Genomic DNA, 20,079 nt, shown 5'->3' on the forward strand with positions numbered 1-20,079 from the left:
TGACCTAAAGGAAATAACATTTGAGATAAGACTAGCTAGTAAAAGTGAATAAGGCAGTACTGTTGGAAATACAGGATGTATCTCAGAGACAGAGGACCACAGTCAGCAGAGATCAGACCTTAGGCAAGCATCTGACCATACTATATTCTTTAGGTGAGTGATAGGAACCAGGTAAATGGTTGACATAGGGGCATGGCACAGCAAGATTTTCATGTTCAAAATATTTCTCAGTAGCTACAGAACATTCTGATCTGGGAAAGTTAAGAAAATGAATAATCAGTTAATAGGCCACTGTTGTAATCAATTCCCAGAAGGGAATTGATGGTGTCATGTAGCAGTGATAGCAGGGTTCCAGAAACATAAACAAATTAAAGACATGTTTGAATACTAGAACTCCCTGAGCTCATGTGGGGTGTGTGTGTGTGTGTGTGTGTGTGTGTGTGTGTGTGTAATAAAATGTAGAAATCAGAGAGTACAGCTGTCTATTCTTCTAAAATGTAGCTAGGAGTAAAATGGAGACATGCTACTTTAAAAATTTAGGATGCATGCAATTTGAGGTATTTGATATAAATCTTAATGCTTAATATTCATTTTGCAAAATTCAGAGCTGAAAGATCAGTTACTTCTCTATATGAAATTCTGAGACTCATCAGAGCATATGTATTATAAGAGATGATTAAATATGTAGATGTTTCTAAATAGGAGGGCCCAACATTCCAGTATCCACAGGGAAACTGGAGGAGACACCTCTAGACACCCATGATAGGAAAGGGAGAGAGAAAACATGCTTACCAACAAAGCAGCTTGATTGTCCACAATCTAAAACAGGTTTGCAAAGAAAAGAGAGCAGAAGGACAAAAATACAGCAAAATTTGTGTAGGGTTCTCCTCTATACGCTGTGAATATGCGTTATTACCAATGGTTAATAAAGAATCTGCTTTGGCAGAGGAGAATATAGCAAGGCAGGAAATCCAAGCAGATATAGAGGAAAAAAGAAGGTGGAGTCAGGCAGACACCATGTAGCTAACCACCAAAGAAGCAAGAGGCAACAAACCATGAGCCTCATTGTAAAATATAAAATAATAGAAATATGTTAATTTAACATGTAAGAAATACATGTCTGAAACCACTGGTCAAACGGTGTTGTAATTAATATAATTTTGTGTGATTATTCTGGTCTGGGTAGGAAACAATATGCAATCTCTACAAAAAAGTATAGATAATTCGTTAAATTGGTCTGAGGAATAAGGGAAGATGACTAAGGAGATGGGTATGTGGCATATACCTGTAGTCCCATCATTCAAGAGACTGAGACAGAAGCTCAACAGCATGCTCCACAGAGCCACAGAGCATTCAAAGAACAGAAAGAACAACAAGAAGATAAATAGAATGCCATTAAGGAGACTAACCATCTCTAAGAGTTTTTAGCTAAGCATTCTCAAACACTATTCAGAATGTTAATCCTATGGGAAGTCTTTTCACTAAGCACTCTTGCCCTTTCTTCGATTTAAATGACTGAAGCTGTTACGGCTGAACTCCTTAGCCATTTGATAGACAGCTGCCAGACCTCGTTTTTGTGCCTGGTTGATATAAATGGAGAACTGTCCATCAGGCCACTCTTTGACAGTTGGTCAGACTATCATCATGACTGCCTTGTTGAACACTACTCAAGGAAACTCCCTTCTAGGAAACACTGCAAGCTAATCTACCTATGAAACCCATGCTTGTGCTTCAGGAGGACTTGGTCCAGTCTAGGACTTGGACAGTCTAAGACTGTCTTAGGCAGCTTGCAACAGCTTAGAAGACATCATATCAGTGAGGACAAACAACAGCGTCATCAGAATGACTCTCCAATCTTGGGGTTTTCTTCATTCATGCCAGGCAGGAAAGTGCCTGTAACTCAGCAAAGTGCCCCTTAATAGTACACATTCAAGGTTTGTGATAGGTAGAATCACAAGATATAATTGGGAAAGCCACATTCCATCTCTGTCTATATAAGACACAGTTTCTTAGTCTTTTCTCATCAGGCTGATATCCTGCCTCCTATGTAGTATGTCCCATGTGTAGTACTATTAAGCCCTGATAGAAGTCTCTCCTTACTCATAATTTATTTGCCTCCTTGTCTTTATCACTGAGTGAGCATGGTTACTGTATGAAGAGCGAACAAACCCCCGGAATTACAGTTCCTGGAGCAGGGACAGAAACATCCCTGACAACAGCATTCACAGTGAGGTTTTTAAAGAACTCCAGAAAGTAGCTGGTGAAAGAAAGCTAGGAATGCTAGAATTGTAGGGGGAAGAAGCTGCAAATGCTGGGATGGCAAAATATGAAACCCCTGTTGCTTGCTGGAAGAATTCCAGAGAACTGCAAAGCATATAGCATCATGAATCCCAATGCCCAAAGCAGAGGAACTCTGATACTAGCTGCTAGGTGATGGGTCACTGGCACAAAAGTCCAAAACAATTGTTCTGTGACCTTAATGTCTGTATCTATAAATCTCCGACTTTGAAAACTTGAAGCAGTAAGCCTCCAGATTCAAAGCCTCTGTGTTGAAAGCCTAGAGTTTGCTCTGACCTGAACACATGGAGCAGAAAGTCCCTAGTTCTTAGAGCTTGGAGCCTTACCTCTCCAATCCTTACTGCCCGGAACTGTAAATCTCTGGATTAAAAAGCAAAGACAGTTGCCTGGGACAAAAGGGTAAAAAATGTCAGCAGGGGAACTGTCCTTGCCTATTTAAAATGTCTGTCCAAAGTGAGCCAAAGGTCATTATCAATTGTTTGTGACAAATACAGAGACAATGGCACTGAGTTTCCCCAATGAAATCTTTACAATAGAGCAAACTCAAGTAGACTGGAAATAAGGAAAGTAAAACCCAGGGAATGGAGATTTTTTTTAGTTGTCAATTATTTAAAAGACCTTTTCAGAGATGGAAATATTAGGTCATGATCCTTCTTCCTCCTAGCCCAAACAGAATTGTGGGGGGGGGGGGGAGTTCAGCAAAACAACAGCACAAAAGCCATACATTTTGAAGCTTAGTGTTCAATATATGTTCCTAAGGGTGTTTGTATGACATCTGGAGCACCAAAGCCCTCATGGTTGGTGACTTCACAGCAAACAGTTTTAATACAGAAGTCTTGTTATGATGTGAAGGTGTCCTAGCATGAGGTAGTACTCCATAAATAGAGTTATGCAGGGAAGCACCCATTGTGATCGTTCATGAGAGTTATTTGTAACTGAATATTGACACTAATGAAGATCTGAGAAGTCTTCTATCTTACATTCAACAACATCAATAACAAGCTGCCGTCAATGGCAAAACAGACCTTCCATTGAAATGCCTTTGTCTGAGTGAACAATATGTACAAGGGTGGTAGATGCCAAAGATACCCACTCAGTTTCTTCCCAGGACTCAACTGCAAAGGTCTCTGAAATCAGACTTCTGGTTTTAAAGAAGCAAGATGGGTCAGTATTGTTTTGCCTTTAAAAAGCATGGATTGTTCAGCCTTATATGGAATATCTGCATTGCACTTCTTCCTTCCAGGACTCAGGGACCAAGGCAGGTGGTCAAAACCAGAGTCAGCTGACAACTACAAGGAAACCATGTTTTCTACACCCAGCAGGGCAGTTGCACATATGAATCCACAGCAGTTGGGATAGTATGCACAGGTCATGTCCAAGATCAAATCACCTAGTGTGGAGAGGAAAGCTATGTACCAAATCTCACTCCTCTCTAAGGAGCTGTTTGTAATTGACAGCTTCTGGGGAATGGGAGTCAATCTTTTTGAAAGTACAGCTTCTAGTGAGTTAACCATGCCTCAGTAGAAGGCCACACTTCCAAGACAATGATAACAAGTAAAAAAGAGGAAACAAGGTTGGATGGATTGGGAAGTGGGGTAGATCTGGAAGGAGATAGGAGCTAAATAGATTAAAATTTCATTACAAAATTCTCAAAGAACTAGTAAAAATTAAATATAAAAAGAAACAAAGAATATCATTAGAATCTACAATCCACTTGCTGATACATAATGATATTCTTAGATGATAAGAGTGATAGATCGTAAAGGTCAAAGAATATCAATCCAACAAGATACAAATTAAGAGACTTAGGAGCTACGGAAAGTGCCGGGAGCAAAGGCACTGTGCCATGAGTACAATATTATTTTCTCTACAGGATTCTGCCCTGGGAGACTCAAATGTGAAACTAACAAAGCCCACAGAATAATGAAATTTGAGACAAGTATTTTAACTTAGCATCCCAAAATTAAAGAATAAATTAAAGTACTACAAAATTATTAAATATGTGAGAAATGATTAGGATTTGCGAACCAAATGAAGACCATTTTTAGTATTATAAACATCATAAAACAATTAATGGAGAAGGAGGCCGTACACTGATTCTAAAGAAAACCGGAAAGGGTGTGTGGGAAGGTTTGGAGGGAGAAAAGGGAGGAGGAATGATGCAAATATGTTAAAAATCTAAAAATAAGAGAAATGTTATTAAAACAGATTTAAAAGTTACATAATATTTCTTTTTTCAAGCCATTTGTGTCTTGGTCCAGGAATCCTGCCTGGGGAGATGATGGAATGAAGGAAGAACAGACGGGGAGACACCTGTACAAGAAAGCTGGGGTCGGATGGATTGTGAGCCACAAGTCAGCAACAATGCTGAGCTTAGGAAATTTTACTATGTGCAGCACAGAGGAAGGAAGGTAGCCTCAGATTAGAACTATCTGGGAGGAGGAAGATGGAGGGGCTGTTTTTACACACACTGTTAATTGCCCCTAAATACTCAGACTTGCACACACACTGCCAACATTTACATAACAATCGGAGGAAAACTTTGTCATGCCTCCAAAACTCACTCATCCAGGAAAAGGTGCCATTTCCAGAGGCCTGAGGCACTGGGTCTTTGAAATACCTGTGTCTAGTCAAACATGACACATTCACCCAGGACTCCATCTGTTCTTTCGACATTCAGTCTACTCTTTTTCAGCCCATATTCCTTAAGGCTGTATTGTGTCTTGAGTCTTTTATAAGGGAAAATCTCTCTTTTTTTGTTACCAAGATTAAGTAAATCCATACAGTACCTCCTAAAAATAGTTAACATGTCTCTTGAATAAGTGAATTTTTCAGTTTTGTTATATGAATTATGAATGTGATTGGGACAAACACGGATCCCTGAAGAGTGCAGTCCTGGGTTGTGTGTATTATCAGTGTATGGGGCAGGATCATGTTCTTATGCTGATTGGGGCATCCATTTTACACACGTCCTTGTCTTTGACTACACATATGGCAGTTGGAAAAGATTATGATTGTGGCCTGAACTTCTTTCTCACCTTTTGAAAATAAAAGAAATAAGTCAGAATTGATTTTAAACAATGTTTACTTGAAGAAACTCTTATCCTTGTCTTGAAGCACACTAAACTTTTACAGTTTGCTAAGTATTTTATTTTAATTGTTATTCTTTCAGATAAGACTTTGGCAGAACTTCTTAAGGGAACTCAACAAGTTTATTTGTAGAAACATTTATAATATACTCAGAATAATAGTGGTGGATGTCATGGTAACAGGCAACAATTACTGATCGTTTATCCTGTCCTCCATGCCCACGAATAAACATCTTTATTCCTTAAAAATACTTGTAAGAATTGTGTGCCTTAATTTACAGTTCAGCACACCAAGACTTAAATAGATCCAATGATTTGTCTAAGGCATGCAGTTGACACTGAGCTCAGTCTAGAATCTGGGTACTTTTTAGTTAGTTCAGAACATACATACTTTAAAATTGTACCGTATATTGTAATACAGCATAAGGAAACACTAAAGCTGTAAACAAAGATAACATGTGGTTCCTATTTTCCTCTTGCCCTCCTCTTACCCTGGTGACCTTCAGTATAATAGCTAATTTACCGGCCATGACACTTGTCATGGCAGTTATCCCACTGGCATCCGCATTGCAGTGCTTACTTTTCTGTCAACCTCAGAACTGGAATAATCACTGTTAAGAGAGAGAATGCATGGGAAATATTTAGAAACATCTTTTTCATTGACTAATACTTAAAGTTAACTCTGTCATCCATAATACTAACAACCACAATACTGCTTACAAATCTGTAGGCCAGGCTCATATACCAAAAAGCAGATGACCAGAGTCACAGAAAGAATTGATATTGGAAGTAAAGCAATAATATTAATTATTAAATTTTTAATGGTTCTCTCCTCTGCCCTGTAAAAATTACGTTCGAGGGACAGATAAATTTCCCAAGTGTAATGATGCCATTGTGGGTTTTTATAGCTCACAAGTGACTTCAGCTGAACCACTTTAGATAAGATTGCAATTGTCACATACAAAACACCTGGCCCTGTTGCCTGAATAGCTTTGGAAGTAGACCAAAGAAACTCTACAAAAGAGAAAGAATGACCAAAAGTTCCCATTTATGTCTCCACTCACAACCCAGTCCTGATCTAAACTAGACTTAACCATGAAACCTATAAAATTCCAGCACATAACTTCTTAAAAACAACTTTCTTTCACTCTATGATCCTTAAAAGTTATCATTATATCTAAGACTAGGGGAACATCAAGGAAGAGGAGAAGGAATGACTGTAAGAGGGGGAAGAACCAGAATCCAGCTGGGCACTGGCGTGTGTTACAAATGCCAAGGAAGCCCTCCATGAAGTCTCAGCAATATGGCTGCCTTAACAAGACGTGAGTGAGGATGTGACTTTGTTAAAATGGAAGGGAAATTTTCCTGTGGGGTTCCCACCCTTAGAAAAAGAGCTATAGGCAACCAAGGTCCACTGAAAAGGGAGAATTAGTCTTAGGAAAGCCCCTTAATTGATTAGCTAATACTAGGTGGTTAGCCCTGAAATTATATGTTCTCAAGCAACACTAAAAAGAATCAAGAGGTTGTATTTACATATTTATATGTTAATGTCTCCTTGTAAGTATGTATATATGAGTACATATAGAGTAAGGGGACTCAAGGGAAGAGTTGGAAGGAGAGGACATAGGAGGGGTTAATTAGAGGAAAGGGAAAGAAAAATTAATGTAATACCATTTTAATTATAATAAATTTTTTTGAAAATTAAAATGGAAAAGTTACAAATATTTAAACTTTATTGTATAGAAAAATTGATATCAGATATAAATAATTGTTTTTTAAAAGGAAATCAGTTCAAAGGATGGAAATATTTATATGTGCAATGACACAATAAATCTGAAAAGGAGTTTATTTTTTTATAATTCATTTAACTTTATTTTATATGCTTTAGTTTGAAGGTATCAGATCTCCTGGAACTGGAGTTACAGACAGTTGTGAGCTGCCATGTGGGTGCTGGGATTTGAACCTGGGTCTTGTAGAAGAACAGCCAGTACTCTTAACTGCTGAATCATCTCTCTAGCCCCCATGAAAAGGAGTTTAAATGAAATCATAGAGTCAAAACCCCAAACCCTTCACATCATAACTCTTTATGTGACAGTTAAGGAATCACAAAACCATAGGGATAGAAAACATCATTCATGACTGTGGGATGAGGTTAATTGACTTCAAAGTCACGTGGGAAATTTTAGGGTAGCAAAAATATTTTGAATCTTGAGCATGGCAGTGCCTATATGAGTTTGTAAATCTGTCGAAATTCTTTGACTCCTGTGATGGATATTTTGATTGGCAACTTTACTATATCTGGAATGAACTATGCTCCAGAAACGGAGGGCACACTTGGAAACTGGTTCTTGAGGCATGCCTTTGATCTTGATCTTGAGGCTCTATGACACATTCCATTCCAGACCTTGAGGCTGGAAGGGACACCTCTAATCTGGGCCACCCTTCTGCTGGAAGCTTATATAAGGGTGATGGAAGAAGGAAAGGTTCTTTCTTCTCCTACTTGTCCTCACCTTGTCAGCACATCCATTCCAGCTGGAACACCCAGCCTCTTGGGACTGAACAGCAGCTAGATTCTAGGACTTTCCATTCACATCTAGTCATTGTTGATACCGCAATCTGGAAGCTTTCCCAAAAAATTTCCTTACACACATGTACACACACACAGACACACACACACACACACACACACACACAGAGAGAGGGGGGGGGAACAGAGAGAGATTCATTTCATAAGTTCTGTGACTCTAGAGAACCCTGACTAATACAGATTTTGGCATCAGAGTGTTTTTAGAGAAACAGAAGTATCTGGAATGGACTTTTTAATCCAACTTCAGTCTCTCCAGTCATTTCTTCTCCTGGGAGCTCAGGCACTACTGAAAGCCCATTGAGTAAACTATATTTTGAACTTAAGCAGATAAACACCTTTAAATATCTTGATTCATCAATAGTGAGTGGCAATGGATATAATAATAATATTTTTGAAATTTTTGACAGTTTGGGGGGAGAAATATAGAAAATGATGCTGCTGGTTGGTTGCTCTTAATATCTGGATAAATCGCTAAAGATAGGAATGAGCTCCATGATAAAACTGACTAACTTCTAAATACAGTGACGGACAACAATGAATTTAGTGATAAATTTGACAGGCTCTAGAAGCAAATAAACAGTCTAAAGTTTTCTACTTGTGCCCTGGAAGAGAATCTTCTCTCCAGAAGCCACAGAACTCGAGTTGCAGAAAATCAAACTGAAGCCCTCATTATGAGGTTGGCTAAACTACAACAAAAATTCAAGTCTCATCCTCAGAGGGTATCAACGCTTAAGTAGGGACACTAACTGGCAAAGAATGGAATCCTATAACTTGGGAGGGGGATGTGTGAGAGGCCCCAATTGAAACTGAAAATTTTCACCCTCAACTTCTCAATGGTTTATCTCATCTGAGGAAATAGTACCCTCAGCCCCAACCTTTGAAACATTGTCTTTTCCACCTTTCATTGAAGAAATTAATCCTTCAGTGTCTGACATACCAGAAGTGACTTTTTCTGAAGAAAATGCCATGCAAGATAATACCAATGTCCCTCAAGGTTCTCCAATATTTGCCTCTAGACCTATAACCAGACTTAAGGCAAAACAATCTTCTAGAGGGGAGGGAGAAAGTAGAGTCCTTGAGAGTATGCTAAAATACTAAGGAGCTTAATGATTTTCCTAATTTATTGAAGCAGACATCTAAGGAATATGTGTGGGAATGGATATTATTAAAGGTATAAGATAAATGGTGGAAGGAACATAAAACCAGTTCAGGCTTAGTTTATTGATATGAGCACTCTGAGCAGAGAGTCTAGGTTTAATATCAAAGCTCACACAGGTTTTTCTTTTTATAAAAAGGGTGTGAAAAGCTTATTTGAATGGTTGGCTGAAACATTCATCAAAAGATGGCCTACTGAATAAGAGTTGGAGATGCCTGCTATCCCTTGGCTTAATGTTGATGAAGGGACTTTAAGGCTCAGGGAGAGTGCAAAGCCAGAGTTACCGCAGTGTGTCAAATCTAATTCTCCACACTGGGAAAGCCCTGAAGACACACCCTTCATGAGTCTTATGAGACACAAAACAATGCGAGGGGCAACAGCACATTTCATAGATTTTGTCATCCTTTTCCTTGTGTCAGACCTTAGGGTTGGAGTTGTTGCTGCTCAATTGGACAAATTAAATGCAATGGGTTTAGTTGAGCCCCAAGGTGGCAAGAGCCCAGTGGCAGCATTGAATTGCCAGAGGCAAGGTGATAGTAGTTATTATAATGGGCCATGTAGACAGAACAATGTTCATAATAGCCTAACCTGTTGTGGTCAGCTTGGGCAAGGTGAATTTTATAGTGCATGACTCATAAGGACCTTTGGTACTGGCTATCAATCATAGTGTTTCCAGGCATGAAAGAGATAAGAAACCTACTGCATTTCTGTTTGATCAATATAAGAAAAAATTATCAAACAAAGAAAGAAAGGATGCATTGGGTCATGACAAAAGCCATCTCAGCCAGTGAATCAATATCCAGACTTGAGCCAGTTGGCAGACCCCAAACCCTTGAATGAAGTGGTTGCCATGTTCCCCTGAGGAAAGATTCTGATAAGATACCTGAAAGTTTTACAGTTAGCCTTTTTCCAGTTCTTCCCCAGAGGGGCTGAATTCCTTTGCAAGGGTGACTGTACACTGAGGGGAAGGAAACAATCAGAATTCTCTGGTTCTGCTGGATACTAAATCAGTTGGCAACGCTGAATCTGATTGATCCCAATAAACGCTGTGGCCTTCTAGTTAAAGTTGGGTTTTATGGAGGCCAGGTGATTAATGTAGTTTTAGTTTATGCCTGACTCACAGTAGGTCCAATAGGTCCCTGAATTCTTACTGTGGTTATTTCTCCAGTTCCAGAAGGTATATTTGAGATAGATATACTTTGAACTTGACGGAATTCTCACATTGATTCCCTGACCTATGGAGTAAGGGCAATACGATTGGAAAGGCTAACTAGAAGCCTTTAAAGTTGCCTCTGCCAAAGAAAATATTGAATCTAAAACAGTATGGCATCCCTGAGGAATTTTAGGAATTATTGCTATCTTCAAGTACTTGGAAGATGCAGGGGTGGTGGTTCCCACACCTCCCTTTAATTCTCCTATCTGGCCAGTGCAAAAGACAGATGAATCTTGACAAATGACAGTGGACTATGGAAAACACAATCTGGTAACAACTCCGATTGCAGCTGCTGTACCAGATGTAGTGTCCTTACCTGAGAAAATTAACACTTCTCCTTGTACATATGCATGGTGTGTACTTATTGACCTAGCAAATGCTATTCATCTAGGTACAACCAGAAGCAATTTGTTTTCAGTTGGCAAGGCCAACAGTTTACCTTTACTGTTTTCCCTCAGGGATACATTAACTCTTTGGCCCTGTGTCATAACTAAGCCAGAAGGAATCTTGATGTCCTTCTCTTCCATACAATATTACAATATTACACTTGTGCACTGTATTGATTACACATGATGACTGGACCAAGTGAACTGGAGGTAACAACCCCCTTTAAATTCATTGGTAACATATATATGTGTCTGAGAATAAGAAATACATCCAACCAAAATTGAAGAACCTTCTACTTCAGTGAAATTCTTAGGAAATCCAGTGGTGTTGGGACTTGGAAAAAGCTTGACTGGAAAGTTGGTGAGAGAGATATCTAGGGAAGAAATATGTGGATAGATCTCTCCAAATGAGCAAATGATATGAAGATGTTTGTGTCCCATGTAAATGCTCATTAAAAGGTAACTTCAGTTGAGGACGAGTTCAGTAATCATGTAGAAAGGATGACCTATTCTTTGGACAGTCAGACTCTTTCCTCAGTCATTCCTGTCATTGTCTAATGGACCCAATAACAAAGTGGCTATGGTGGCAAAGATGGGGGTTATACATGAGCTCAACAACATGGGCATCCACTCCCTAAGGCTGACCAAGCTGCAGTTGCTGCTGAGTACCATATCTATCAACAATAGAGACTAACACTGAGTGCCAGATGAAACATCATTCACCAGGGTGACCAGGCAACAACCTGATGGCAGGTTGACTTCAATTGACCACTTCTTCCATAGAAAAGACAAAGGTTTGCTGATGAGGGATGTCCTTCTGTATATGTGGTGCTTTTACTGATTGATGAGCAAAGCTGTTTAAGCTAATGGCTTACCAGAGTAAAGCCAGGTGGGAAATCCAAACAGACATACATAGAAAGATTAGACAGAGTCAAGGAGATGTTATGTAGCTACCAAAGGAGAAAGATGCCAAAACATTACAGGTAAGCCACAGCCTCATGGTGATACATAGTTAAATATAAATGTACTTATTTAAGATCTAAAAGTTAGCTAGGAATATGAATGAGCCATTGATCAAACATTGTTGTAATGAATATAGTTTCTGTGTGATTATTTGGGTGTGGGAGGTGAGGGAAAAAAGTGCAGTTTCTGTTTGCATTTTGTCTTTACTGGAATAGATACTTGTTCTGGTTATGAATTTGCCTTTCCTGAATGTAATGCTTCTGCCAAAACCAACATCCATGGATTTACAAAATGCCTGATCCACCAACATGGTATAGGAACACACTTCACAACCAGAGAAGTGAGACAGTGGGTCCATGACCATGGAATCCATTGATCTTACCATGTTTCCCACCATCCTGAAGCAGATGGTCTAATATAAAAATGGAATGGCCTTTTAAAGACACAGATACAGCACCAATTAGGTGGCAGCAACATTAGGGCAATTAGGGCAGGGTTCTCCAGAAGGCATTTTATGCTTTGAATCAGCATGCATTAGGTATTACTCTTTTCCCACAGCCAGGAACCATAGGTCCAGGAATCAAGGAGAAGAAAGAGGAAAAGTTCCACTGAATATCACCCTAGAGACCCAGTAGGAAAAGTTTTGCTTCCTGTTTCTGCCACTCTAAATTCTGCTGATGTAGAAATTTTGGTTCCAGAGTGAGGAGGACTCTTGCCATTGAACTGGAAGCTCAGACTTCCCCCTGATCACTTTGGACTTCTAATGCCTATAAACCACCACATTAAAAAAGGAATAACAGTGCTAGGAGGGGTGATAGATCTAGATTCCCATGGGGAAATTGAATTGCCTCTCTACAATGGAGGTAATAAGGATTATGCTTAGAGTGTAGGAGATCATGTAGAGCATCTCTTGGTGTCACCATGCCTGGAGATAAAAGTTAATGGGAAACTAGAGCAGCCTGCCCTGATCAGGGCAGGATGATAAAGGGCACAGACCCATCAGAAAAGAAGGTGTGGGTCACTTCTTCAGGAAAAGAGCCAAGAACTTGTGAAATACTTGCAGGGGGAAGAGGAAGTAGAGAACAGGTAGTGGAGAAAGGTAATTCTAAATACTATCTAAGGCCACATGAATAATTACAGAGCCAAGTATTGTAACTGACATTAGTACTTCTGCTGTATTTTGTTACAAATATATTTATACAGATATCTGTGTTTCTTTCAATTTCCTTATCATATGCTGTAACGTCAATTAAGTGAAAGTCAATGGTTATCATATTATATATGATACTAGAAAAATGTCCCCCAAGGGACATTAACCACTATTCTAAATTTACAATGCATTTGTGGTTATGTAAGGCATAGTATATTAAGTAAGGAATAATAATTATTGCCTAGCTAAATATATAATACACTTGTGATTGTACATGGCATAATTATATTGTTATTATGGTATTAATATGACCTGGTTATTGTTTTTCATTTGGAAATTAATCATGACATAAGGAGATATGATTATGTGTCAAGTCGACAAGGGGTGAATTATGGTGGCTATTTTTGTTTGTCAACTTGACTATATCTGAAATGAAATATACTCCAGAAATGGAGGGCACATTTGAAACATGGTTCTTTAGGCAAGACACAGGTTTTGACCTGGATATTGAGGGAGGGATAAACATGCTTTAATGCAGACCTTTTCTTTGGAAGTCACACCACTAATATGGGCCACCCCTTCTGCTGGAAGCCTATATAAGGGCAATGAAAGAAGGAAGGGTTCCTTCTGCTCCTGCTTGTCCTCACCTTGTCAGCACATCCATTCCAGCTGGGACACCCAGCCTCCTGGCACTGAGCGGCAACTAGATTCTAGGACTATACATTCACAACTAGTCACTGTTGGGCTGCAGTCTGTAAGTCATCCCAATAAGTTACATGCATGTATATGCGTTTGTATGTATGTGTGTGAAAAAGAGAGAGAGATTTATTCCATAAATTTTGTGACTCTTGAGAACCCTATTACTACTCATATTTTAAATGAGTGAATTTTATTGTTAAAATATACTTCAATAACCATGACAGAAATATTAAAAAAACAAATTAGCACTGCTGACATTCTGTGAAAGGATGCAGAAATATCTAGTTTGTCATTGCCCATCCCACTCCCATCAGAAGTTGGGAGGCCTCTGCTGTCTATCAAGATGACTGTGACTGAGATGAACAGAACAGGTTCATGCAGTAAGCTATTCAACAGTAACAGGAGCTGACACATTCACCACGGATGTCCTATCAACTCAGTGTTTCCTTTGGACAGAAGAGGAGGACTGGAGTGGGACTCATTTTCTCAGGCTGTATTTCCTTCTCAGGGAATCATAGGAAACTGTCCTTAAACATCCATATGTGACAACATAAAATTGAAAATTATTTGTCTGCCCAGAGGATAACAAAGAACAACACATAAGCAAGAACTATATGCCTCTTTTACTCAAAGAACTATCTAGATGACAGCTATTTATTGCTTAAGTGTATTCTTTTTTTGTTTTTGTTTGTTTTTCGAGACAGGGTTTCTCTGTGGTTTTGGAGACTGTCCTGGAACTAGTTCTTGTAGACCAGGCTGGTCTTGAACTCAGAGAGATCTGCCTGCCTCTGCCTCCTGAGTGCTAGGATTAAAGGCGTGCGCCACCACCGCTCAGCTATTTTTTTGAATTATAATTATGTAGACAAAAGTTTCTGTCCTGCTTGGTCCTGCAAATGTTCAGTCCCAAAGGAACAATAAAGCTATTATTAATTATGAACTGTTTGACATATTATCTTAGGCTTATTATCAACTATCTCTTACAATTTAAATTAACACATAATTCTTATCTATGATGAGCCATGTGGCTTGGTACCTTTTCCCAGTGCATCATTTTTATCTTGCTTTCTCTGCATCTGGGTAGCAACTACAGACTATGCCTTTCCTTTTCCCAGAACTCTCCTAGGTTTATTTCCACATAAAGCCTGATAAAATACACAGAAAGTCTGGAAACTGTATGTTATTGTGCAGTCTTTGAGGAAGGACGAACAGCTGCTAAACAACATTTGATTATAAATGCTGTTGTATTAATCCAACCTATATTTTAAATCCAACATATATATATATATATATATATATATATATATATAAAGAAAATTACTTTATTTCAAAATTTAAGCCAAAAGATATGTTTCTTTTGAGAAGAGGTTTTGCTTTTGTTTCCACAGGAAATGAGGGACTCTAGATTCATTCTTGGTTCAGAAAAATAAGGTTTGATCAAGGAAGACCCCTCTGAAAAATCTCCAATGGGAACAGATGGCTCAGAGGAGCCAACATTTCAGAGTACCTCTAGTTGCAGTTTCCTCAAAGTTCTACAAAAAAAAAAGCCTCAAAACTCCTGGCTGAGATAATCAAATCTCACAGAGTACTCCAGTCAGGATTTAACCATAATCCTAAATTTTCTTTGGGTGCTGATAAGATTACCAGCATCCCCAATCAGCAGGAAGTAGCCTAGAACACTACACCCACATTCCCAAAACATAATCATGGATGTTTGCCTTTGTTTAGAGTGTGGGTTACAAGTTGTTATGAGTAATGGCCAGGAAAAAAGCTAAATAAAGGAGATTAGATTAAAAGTTATTGTTTTGAAAAGAAAAAAGGGAAATGTTGTGGGATAATGTTCTTGTATACTGTAAAGATTTGTAACTCTTATTAGCTTAATAAAACACTGGTCGGCCAGTAGCAAGGCAAGAAGTGTAAGTAGGGTAAAACAGCCTAAAAGAATCTGGGAAGACAAAAGATAGAATCAATAACTACCCAGGCACAGAGGAAGCAAGATGAGAATGCCTTACTGAAAAAAGTTACCAAGTCACAAGGCTTAACATAGGTAAAAAATATGGGTTAATTTAAGTTGTAAGAGCTAGTTAATAATAAGCCCAAGCTAGCTGGCCAGTCAGTTTATAAATAATATAAAGTTCTGTGTATTTATTTGAGACTGAATGGTTGTGGAACTGGGTGGGACAGAAACCTCTGTCTATATAATTATATCCTTTTCCTCCTTCCTTCTCTTCAAAGTCTCTCAAAAGACTTTTCTTGCTCTCTTGCAAATTCATGTATTCTTTCTTTATTAATTGTTGTTACATACATAAATATACAAAATTGTCATGGGTTTATGGGCAATTAGCTAAAATCTTCATACTGTAAATCTCTCTTACAGATTCATAATGCATGTTAACAAACACAATTTTGATAGATTATTAAATTAATGTATTCCTTTTATAAATAAATTATTTTAAAATCTAGCTACCATAAAGACTTTTCTTTTCTCTATGTCACATTAATCCAGTGGAACTAGAATGTTGTGAAGTGTGTTTCTGGAAATGACATCAGTCCATAAAGAAACTAAGGAATGAAGATATGTTTGCAAGGCAGCATCTCTGGTGTGCACATGGATAGCCCAAGGGAAAGACACAAAGAATGCTACAGGGATATGAGAAAGTTTTCTTTACAGACAACACACTTTAGTAAAGATAAAAACAGAGAAAAATTACCATAATTAATAGGAAACTAACAATTTCTCTCATTTTCAAACTTGCAATACCAGCCAAGAGTACTTAAGAGTTGGACTGTTCAATAGGTTTTTAGAGGGATAGACAAAAAATGAAATTTATTGAGTGTTAACCAAAAATGTTAGTTGTCACTAAATAATAAAGAACAGTATTCAGAACCAGAACAGCTATTATTCTGATAAAAATTAAGCTTCTTATATTTAAAAGTAAAAATACAATGTATAAAATTATTTTTTAACTATAACATACAAATTGCCATAAGGACGGTTATAGTTTTCTTTCTGTTGCTGTGATAAAATATCATTATCATATGCAAGGTAAAGGAAGAAAGTGTTCATTTTTGTTCACATGGTCCAGTCCATCACTGAGCAAGAACCCAAAACAGAGACCGTGGAAGAATGTTATTCACTGATTGTTCTCTAGCTCATACACTAATTCCCTTATGTAGTCTGGGACCTCCTGCCCAGGGAATGGTGCTGCCCAAAGTGTGCCATGCCAGTCTGCATCAATTAATAATGAAGAAAACCCTTCATAAACATGTCTAATGAACAACTAATAAGGAAAATAATTCAACAGATCTTCTTTCTTCAGGTGATTCTAGGCAGTTACTGTTAACTGGAATGAAGACCTAAGGGAAAGATAAAACATTGAGGGAAAAGAATCTTGTTGTAGGAGCTGCAGGTTGCATTCTGCCACCCAGCTCCCGCCACCGGCTAGCTTTACCCAAAATAACAATGCACAAATTGTATTCTTTTAAGCACTGCTTGGCCCCTTAACTCTAGCCCTTACAGGCTAATTCTCATATCCTGATCAACCCATCTCTAATAATCTGTGTAGCATCAGTCTTACCGGGAAAGATTCAGCATGTCTGACCTGGCAGCTTGCTTCATTGCGTCTGCCCAGGAGAGGGGAGCATGGCCTCTGAGCTCACTTCCTCTTCCACCCAGCATTCTGTTCTGTTTACTCCTCCCACCTATGTTTTAACCTATGAGGGCCAAGCAGTTTCTTTATTATAATTAACCAATGACTTTCCTCCATCAGAATCTCCCTTTCTATAAGAAAATGTGTCTCCACAAATGTATGACTTTAAAGTTAACACAGTCACGGCTGTGGGAAGTGACTCTGGCCAACTTAGTTAAAGCTCCAATCTTCTGGCAGAGGACAAAGAAGTCAGACATCAAGGAACTGGAGAGAACACAGGAAGTCTTGGAGAAGGAGCTCTGACATTCAAAACCATCAAGCTGTTTCTGATTGAACAGACTCAAATGCTCTAAGCACAGACACTAAAACAATGGAGCTGACACAGTGGATTGTTGAAATTGAACCTAACATGTGCTAACTACAAGAAACTCTAGCAAGAATTGATAACATTTTAGTTTAAAGTTCAATAAACAGAAAACATGTTTACGCAAAATAATAGTTAATAACAGGTGCATGATACAACATATACTCCAGGGGAAATGAGTTGGACCATTATTTTCTGGTTTTCTTTCTGTCGCAGTGATAACCACCGTGACCAAAAGCAATGCAGGAAAAGAGAGAGTCATTTTAGCTTACAGTGTCAGGTCAGAATCGTTGTTGGAAGCGATTCAGGGCTAGAATTCAAGCTGAAATTAAAGGAAAAACCAGTGAGAAATTCTGCTTATTGGCCTCGTCTCAGGCTTATGTTCAGCTAGACTTTGTATACAGCACAGACCCAAATTTCTAAGAATGGTGCTCACAGTAGACTGGGCCTCTCTGCATCTATCATCAACAAAACACATGTTCCTCAGACATGCTCATAAGCAAATACAACCAATGCAATTGTTCAGTTAATGTTTCGTCTCCATAGGTGACTCAAGACTGTATCAAGTTGTCAATAAAAGCTAAGCTACACATTGGCTTATAGAGTGAGTCAGAGGCTGAAGACATACCTGGCTATAAAGTATTTACCACAAAATCATGAGAATATGAGTTCAAGTCTCAAAACCCATGTAAAAGAAGAACAAAAGTAGATTTGTTGACACACATAACTAAATCATGAGAGAAATAGAAATATGTAGATCATCACAGGCTGGTCCAGCTAATGAATGAGCCCCCAACCCCCACAGTTTTCAATTAGCAAGCCAGTTTCAAAAAAAAGTGGATGGATCTGAATAAGCAGTATCCAAAGTTTTCCTCTGGCCTAAATAAAAGTATGATTGAGCAAACACACACACACACACACACACACACACACACACACACACAAATCTATCAGAAATAATAATGAATATAATTATATATAAGCATCAAAATGTGTCAGAACATTATGAAAATCTCTAAGAATTGAACTGAGAGTTCACCCCTTGAATATAATCTATTCCTGGAAAATTTACAAGCTGCTGGGTCATGGGTATATGCATTTGTACAGCCATTAAGGACTGTAATACAAAAACATGCACCTAAATTCCTTGAAGGTGACCAGTCTTTAATCCTATTTCTCATCACATACCCTAAATAAACTCCTCAGTAAATGCCTAAGGTCATGAAAACTGGGTTTTGTGGTTATTATTTTAGCCAGAAATTTGTAAGAATAACTTACATTGTCATCAACAGAATCAAGAATTATGAGCTCACCAGAAGCACTAATGGTTATAATTACAAATGAACATGAAAAAGAAAATGTCATACCGTTAAGAAAAGTTGTAGGGAGTGTAGAATAGAAATAAAATCCTGTGGTTACAAAAGCAGTGGGTTTCCTGGTCAGTCAGTTAGAACTAGCAGACAGAAACATCAGCAAAGCCATGAAAGAACTGAACACAGCTCCAAACAATGAGTTCTACTTGTTGTTTATATAGTTCATCACTCCAGACAGTAACATGCTCATTATTATTAGGTGCACACACAGTATGCATCAAGAGCCACTTTATGGTTCATAAAAGAAGCCTTGGAAACATAAAAGAAATTGTCAACAAACACAAACATGTTCTTTAACCAATTTAATTAACTATAAACCGATAGCAGAAAGATAGCAGGTAAATATTCCAATCCCAGGAAATTACACAGCACACCCTTAAATGGGCGGGGAAACTTCTGAATACTCCACGGGACTTGAGAGAGAAAGGCTCAAGGGAAAGTCAGAAGTTCTAACAGGAAGGAAGTGACAATACAATCATGCTGTATAAAATTTCTTTAAAGCAATCTGTGGTGGAAAGGGAATAAGAACTGACATTTGATTACAGATGAACAAGAAAGGTGTACACTAAAAGTGGAGATGTTATTTTGGAAGAGTTCTGTTTCATACATATTGAAAGGAACACTGTACTGCTGAGCAGTCCCATTCCTAAGTACTTATCCCATAGAGAGGAAAAATGTCTATCTGAAAGCAGCTTGTAGTGCATGTTGGAATCCATGCTATAAATGCCTATCAGCTGGCAATGGCTAACCTAATTGTGCCATCTCTACACACTGAACTAACACTGAGCAATAAAAGCAATGGATACAAACTCATGAAATAGTGTGGATAAATCTTAACCATTAAGCAAATTAAAGAAGCAGACTCCCTATCAAAATAAAAGTAAGGGTTAGGTATACCTCCTAAACATTTCAAAGTTAGGGTTGGTTTAGTATGTATTTAAGCACAAGGACTCATGCTATCAGATGCCTTTATGATGAAATTCTATCATATTGAGACAGTGTTCTGTAAGGTGACCGAAAGAAAAGGAAGGAAGGAACTTCCTGCATTAGCAGAGCAAGTAGGGAGGGTGTAAGAAAACTGGCCTATTATTTTAATATTTGTTAGTTTTCCTCACATAATTTTCTTATTAATCTACAGTTTTATCAAGAATTTT

Source organism: Microtus pennsylvanicus, chromosome 5 (assembly GCF_037038515.1).
Source record: "Microtus pennsylvanicus isolate mMicPen1 chromosome 5, mMicPen1.hap1, whole genome shotgun sequence".
In the NCBI taxonomy this organism is placed as follows: Eukaryota; Metazoa; Chordata; class Mammalia; order Rodentia; family Cricetidae; genus Microtus; species Microtus pennsylvanicus.